Here is a 7600-nt window from a genome sequence, read left to right as displayed (position 1 = left end):
CAGTATTTATACTTTAAAATGTCAGTTAAGATTCTGCCAGAAATCCATCAGATCCTTGCCAAGGTAAGAAAACAGAAGTAAAACAGTGTAACTTTTTCCTGAGAGGTTCCCCTCATTTATTAGCAGATGGTATAGCACAGACTTGAATCTTCTGGTGAAAGATCCTTCTTTGAACTCTGAGGTTCACCCTGCAGTGGTGTGAACATGGGCTGTAGAGTAAGACAGACCTGAGACTGAATCCAAGCCCCCTTCTGAACCTGTTTTCTAATCTAGGATGGAGATAATACTACCACTAACTCTTCTGTGTTGTGAGCAAGAGCCCATGAAGTGTGAAGAACATGTCACACTATTATCAAGCCAAAATTTGCCTTTGTGCAGCAGCTACGTACAGAGCTTAATTCTAGTGTGAGACACATAGATGGTCAATAAATGTGCCACTATTAGGTTAAGACCCTCATTTAAATGATACTCAGTGTCACCACTGTACAGACTGTTCCTCCCTTTGACTAGGTCCTCACAGATGAAAAACAATGCCATGACATTCCCTTTGCTGTCATTCAAATTACAATAGCAATTTAAATAAAGAGCAATGGTTCAGGAACGCCTGGGTGGCCCAGTGGGTTAAGCGTCCAACTCTTGGTTTCTGTTCAGGTCATGATCTCATGGTTCAGTTCATGAGACTGAGCCCCACCTGGGGCTCTGCTTTGACAGAGTGGAGCCTGCTTGGGATTCCCTCCCTCTCACTTTGCCCCTCCCCTGTGTGCATGTGTGCATGTGTGCATGCACTCTCTCTCTCTCTCTCTCTCTCTCTCTCTCTCTCTCTGTCTCTCTGTCTCTCTCTCTCTCTGTCTCTCTGTCTCTCTCTCTCTCTCTCTCTCTGCAGATTGCCATGGCTTTCCTGGACAGTGCAGGTTATGGGAGGTAATGTGCATTAAGGAGAAAGATCCTGCTTGCTGGCCTAAGTGGGATGGGGATAACTTTGTGCCAGATCACAGCAGAACCTGGCAGGGCCCTCTGCTCTGCCTTCATACTACTTTGCCCACACCTGAAGCATGGAGTTCCCAGGCCCAGCCTGCTTGACTTATCCCACCTTTCCTCAACACCAGTGTTTTTATCTCCCTTATTCCACCTCATTACATTTTACTCCTTCCTTCCTGTACCTACATCTCACATACCTGGTGTGGACACATGTAAGGAAATGAAATCTTTTACATTTGCATGATAGGAAATCATTAGTGGAGTTAATCCATCCCACATTACACAAAATGTAACAAAAATTCAGGAAAAATAAAAGATTTAACTATGGACTTCCTCAAATCAATGACATCTACTCCATATGGGCCCACCAGACAAGGAAGTGTTAGAGACCTTCCTGCATGAATTACTTTAGACCCCATTTCTATGTACTTTTAACTCCTAGTTCTCCTTAACCATTTTTTTAAATTTTTAAAAATATTTGTTTATTTTTGAGAGAGAGAGAGAGACGGAGCATGAGCAGGGGAGGGGCAGAGAGAGAGGGAGACACAGAATCCAAAGCAGGCTTTAGACTCTGAGCTGTCAGCACAGAATGGAGCCACCCAGGCACCCCTCTCCTTAACCATTTCTTAAACTGACTTCACCACTACATCTTTAAGCCATTTAGCAGTGATTTCCAAGTATCATTGCAAAAAATTTCAAGTTATTTTATAGCGTATTTATATTGGGGAGCTCTTGAGTGCAGTTACTTTTAAATGGGAAAAGTGTGCCACCTTGTGGTATTTAAATTCAGTGATTCAGTTCAACTCTCCCAAAGTGACCCTGTGTCTGCCCTTCTTTCCCAATACAACATGGAATTAAGACAAAGAAAAACTACACTAAATTTTTTCAGTAGTAACTTTTTAAAAATTTTTTTAACGTTTATTTATTTTTGAGACAGAGAGAGACAGAGCATGAACAGGGGAGGGGCAGAGAGAGAGGGAGACACAGAATCTGAAACAGGCTCCAGGCTCTGAGCTGTCAGCACAGAGCCCGACGCGGGGCTCGAACTCACGGACCGTGTGATCATGACCTGAGCTGAAGTCGGACGCTTAACCGACCAAGCCACCCAGGCGCCCCACTACTAACTTTTTTTTAATGTTTGTTTATTTTTTGAGAAAGAGCGCAAGCAGGGGAAGGGGAGAGAAAGAGGGAAACACAGAATCCAAAGCAGGCTCCAGGCTGTCTGTCAGCACAGAGCCCAACATGGGGCTTGAATTCATGAACCAAGTGATCATGACCCAAGCTGAAGTCGAATGTTTGACCAACTGAGCCACCAGGCGCCCCCACTACTAATTTTTAAGTATTCTGTCCATTCAACACGGGGCTGAAATTTACAACCCCTGAGATCAAACAACTGAGCCAGGCAGCTGCCCCTTTTCAGTACGAATTCTACATAATGTGATATACTTGCAAAAAAATAAGCATTACAGACTTTGCTTAAATTGGGTAAAATTACTTTCCTTCAGTTTGGAATTAAAAGATTCTGTCAGCTCAGTTCATGAGGATTCCTACCAAAAAGGAGTGGATGGTCAGCATGATAAATGGCTTCCAGAGGGATGAGGCTAGACAAAGATAGTGGAATAACAGCCTATCCAACAAAAGCAAAATTTCTGATTGGATCGAAGCCAAGGTGTGGAAGTAGGAATGCAGTGTTTCTGGAAAAGCCAATAAAAGGATCAGACCCTAATTTGACTACTTCCAGCTAGGGTCCTGACAGGAGGATGAGAAGCAGAGAGAACTGCAGTGATGCAGGAGTATGCACAGTTTCACAGGCACAGGGAGAACCCAACAAATGGGCATAGAGCGCTGACAGGTAACTTTCAAAACATGTATAAAAGGTGTGTTAACTTGGGAATGCAAGCTGGTGCAGTCACTCTGGAAAACAGTATGGAGGTTCCTCAAAAAACTAAAAATGGAACTACCCTACGACCCAGCAGTTGCAGTACTAGGCATTTATCCACAGGATACAGGTGTGCTGTTTCGAAGGGACACATGCACCCCAGTGTTTATAGCAGCACTATCAACAATAGCCCAAGTATGGAAAGAGCCCAAATGTCCATTGATGGATGAATGGATAAAGAAGATGTGGATATATATATACACAATGGAGTATTACTCAGCAATCAAAAAGAATGAAATCTTGCTATCTGCAACTATGTGGATGGAACTGGAGGGTATTAAGCTAAGTGAAATTAGTCCGAGAAAGACAAAAATCATATGACTTCACTCTTATGAGGACTTTAAGAGACAAAACAGATGAACATAAGGGAAGGGAAACAAAAATAATATAAAAACAGGGAGGGGGACAAAACAAAAGAGACTCATAAAAATGGAGAACAAACTGAGGGTTGCTGGAGGGGTTGTGGGAGGGGGGAAGGGCTAAATGGGTAAGGGGCATTAAGGAATCTACTCCTGAAATCATTGTTGCACTACATGCTAACTAACTTGGATGTAAATTAAAATATAAATTTTTAAAAATTTAAAAAAGTATATTAACTTGCATGCTTCATACAGTCTTCAAAAAGTAGTTGCACAAGAGGTGAAACTAACATTTAGACTTCTGACTCCTACCAGCTTGTTTTGCTAGATCAACAATACCCGTAAGTGTTCCCTGTATTGGGATATCCCCAAAGATGTGTAGCCTATAGATAATAAAGGATGTCAGTCATAGTTAACATCTGGCATCCTTGAACTTCGTACCTTGCACCATGCTCCTCCCTGATCTGTCAGCAGCTAAATGCACAGGACCCATGTAACAAGGTGCTTTTGTTGTCATCTAGCTGAGGAAATTACATTTGGAATTATTCCTTGATAGGGGTACCTGGGTGGCTCAGTAGGTTAGGCATCTGACTTTGCTCAGGTCATGATCTCACAGTTCATGAGTTCAAGTCTCACATTGGGTAAGCTCAAGTCCAGCATCGGGTGAGCCCACTTCTTTCCCTCCCTCCCTCTCTCTGTCTCTCAAACAACAACAACAACAACAACAACAACAACAAACTCTAGGAATTTATTCCTTGACAATCAGCAACAGAACTGAGAGCCCAAGGGGCTGACAGAAGTACTTCAAAGAGAGCTCAAGTGCAGGATATGATGTACCTGAGACTGGAAGTGAGAGAACAGAGGAGGGTGGGGAGCAGCGGGGGGCAGCATGTGAGCTGAGCCTCAAGGAGCTGCACACTTTTATATCTCAACTGCATGGAAATAGAATGCATGGAAACCAAACTTGAAGACAGAGTGCCGTGAGAACTTACACTTTTAGACCATGAAAAGAAAAATTGGAGACAAACCTTCACTCAGATCAAGGGCCAGGGTGTTCTAATACTTTGTAACCCATTTCATACCTACTCTGGGAGGTGAACTGTGGTCTTGACAACTCTCCCTCTTAAGAAAAAGATCTGCAGATAAAATGGTCTCCAGCAGAACCACATTTTTTATTGCCATTCAGTGCAGTGAAATTCCTTGGAGCAAAGTCATCTGAAATGTTTCGAGGCCTCTATATTTACAAAACCCTGGGGTCCATTCAAAGGGTTTTCCTAGAAAAAGGAACAACCATTCCCACAAAAAAAGTCACTGGTTCTTGCAACACTGGAATCTGTGTGTATTCTCAGTTAATTGAAGAAAGCTAACAACTTTTGATAGTTGTCCCTAGGGAGTGAAATGGGGGGTATGCAAACTGTTGAGAGACATTTTTTTTGTCCTAATAATCAGTCTAGATTTTTTTAGCATGAACTTGCGTTACTGTTCATGTTTTGTACCATCTGTGTGTATTCATTCTTTTTAATGAATTTATAAAATACATTGCTAATGATAAAGGAAGCTGCATCAAAAAAATAGTTATTACCATTTACATACGGGGGGCACCTGGGTGGCTCAGTTGGTTATGCATCTGACAAGATCTCATGGTTCATGAGATCAGAGCCCCAAGTTGGGCTCCAGGCTGATGGTGCACACCCTACTTGGGATTCTCTCTCTCTCTCTCTCTCTCTCTCTCTGCCCTTCCCCCACAATAAACTTAAAAAAGGGGAGGGGGGTGGCAGCTAATGCACAGCTCACCAAATGAGAAAAAAGCCATTCATAGCAAGACATGATTCTTATGTAAAGAGACATTTTTAGACAAAAATTTTAAAATTGCCTTCATGTCCCCTTTTCTTGGGAAGCTCCTAGAAAACCATTTTCAGAAATACAGAATAGGGATGAAGGGAGGTGGCCATCCAGCACTGCCCCTGCCCCCCGGGGTGGTGGGTTTTACAAGAACGAGAGAATGCCCCAGGATGAGGTAGTAAAGGGAGAGCAGGTGTAACAGAGGTAGTGGTTGGAGAGGACTAGGCTTCTCATCTGAGCAGCTCCCCACATTCAATTACCTGTGAGTCCTCTCAAATCTGGCCTGAAGTATATACAACTCATGCTGTATACGGAGCAAATTCTCTACATAGAAGTTAATAGGGTTGCCACTTTTTAAAAATGGTTGAGAGTGAGCTAGAATGGGGAAGGTGCAGGGAGAAGGGGACAGAGAATCCAAAGCTGGCTCTGCACTGACAGCAGAGAGCCTGACGTGGGGCTCAAACCACGGATGGACATGAGCTCATGGCCTGAGCCGAAGTCAGATGCTCAACTGACCTGAGCCACCCAGGTGCCCCACCACTGTTTTTTAGTCAGGTATTTGATGGTTGTCTCAGAAAGAACCTTAAAGAAGGACTGTTCACCTTCTAGACCTGCAACATGCATTGATGTGAGAACTGACTAGCCAGATACAAGAATGAGCCTTATTACTGAACAGATACTGAAGTTACCTAACATCCCTAAGATTAACACAGCTGCCTTATAAAGGAACATTTCTCTGGGCCAGGCGCAGTCTTCTTAGTGCTTACAAGAACTCTGTGAAGCAGTTAATTGCTCCTGGCATACACACAAGTGGGCCAAAAATTCCCTTAGCAAACCTGACTTTGGCTGCTTTCACAGCAGTACGAAAGCAGGTCTCTACTTGGTTTTGTCCCTTTAGAAAGATCTCATTTCTGTGCTGCAGAAGGTTGGAGTAGATAGCTTTGTTTTAAAAAACAAAAAGAAAAAACTGCAAACTATTGGCAACATCAAGCAGCTGCCTTTTTAGTAAGTATTTCAGTGGAACACCACATGCACTTGTTTGCATATTATGTCTGGCTGCTATTCCACTTCAACTCCCAGAGAGCTCAGTAGTTGCAAGGTTGCAAAGATTTGCTGTCCCTGCAAGAACATCTGCTGACCCCTGGCTTAGAGCATTAACAGAAGCTTTCCATGTGCAGAGAAAGGCCTCTATCAAAATAGAAGGTAAAGACCAATTTCATGAAGAATGTAGGTGCTGCTGTTACCAAGACATGGGGGAGCCCTGGGAAGACTGTAGCTCCATCACCCATAGCAGCCATGAGTTTTCAGGTGATGAAGCTTGAACAGTGATCAATTAGCCTGGAGGACAACAGGATAAAGCGTTGGCCTTGGGGTTAAGATGTTGGCTCTAACACAGATGAGAAGGAAACCCTAGGGTGAAAGTCAGGCAGAGGCCTAGAAAGGGGAGGACAGACAGGGCCTTTTGTGTGGGTAGGGGAGGGCAGCAAAGGTAAATCTATTGGTCCTATGCATTCAAGAGGGAAAAATCAGTAAGAAAAAAAGGGGGTAGGGGACTGATGGAGCAGTCTATATTTAAGAACAACTGGTTAACAGTGGTTACGGTGATCACCAGATGCCTGGGGGGTGCTCAGTTGGGCATCTGACCCAATTTCGGCTCGGGTCACCATTTCACAGTATTGTGAGTTCAAGACCCATGGTATGGAGCCTCCTTGGGATTCTCTCTCCGAATAATTTTTTTTTAAGTGTTTTAATTAAAAAAAAATAGGAGTGGTTACAGTGATCAGATTCTCTTCCAGAATCCCTTCTTTCCCTCCCTGCCTTCACCAAATCTACTTTCCATCTACTTATTAACCCTTCAAAAAGGCTTCAAAAATCTGCCCCAGCACACCATTCCCAGCACCAACACTGCACAGCCAGTCTCTCCCAGGTTAGTTGAAGATATGCCCGTTGTGGCAGTTGCCACAATGTCCTTTCTGTCCTTGTCCCTTCACAGGAGTGTCAAGTGGGCATACGCCCTCCCAGAATATCAGACTACACCTCCCAGCTTCCCCAGGTGGTAAGGAGGACTTCAATCCGCTCAACAAGAGCCTAACAGTGTAGAACTTTACCCAAAAGCTGGCACATGCTCTTTGTCCCTTTTCCTTTTTCTCCTGACTAGGAATATGCAAGTGGAAGCTAAAACATCCCCAAGGGGCATCAGAACAGGAAAGTGGATGAATTAAGTCCCTTTGGTGATAGAGCTGCCCTGTGTGGGCAACTTACACCCTACACCCCTCCCTATACTTCAGAAAGTAGTGTCTCATTTAGACCAGTTCTCCCCATTGTGTGAAACTCTATTTCTCTCCCAATGGAGACCACTACCCCAATTGTAACCGGAAAACTACCCGAAGAGGATGATGCTCTAAAACTGGACAGGGCTTCTGAGGCTTCTCTTCCCTTCAAACACCCACTCCCCTCCCCACCCCCACCCTGTCTTGTGTTT

Source organism: Panthera pardus, unplaced genomic scaffold (genome assembly GCF_024362965.1).
Source record: "Panthera pardus isolate Hobbes unplaced genomic scaffold, ASM2436296v1 HiC_scaffold_11, whole genome shotgun sequence".
NCBI lineage: Eukaryota > Metazoa > Chordata > Mammalia > Carnivora > Felidae > Panthera > Panthera pardus.
Note: the sequence above shows the minus strand (reverse complement) of the source record.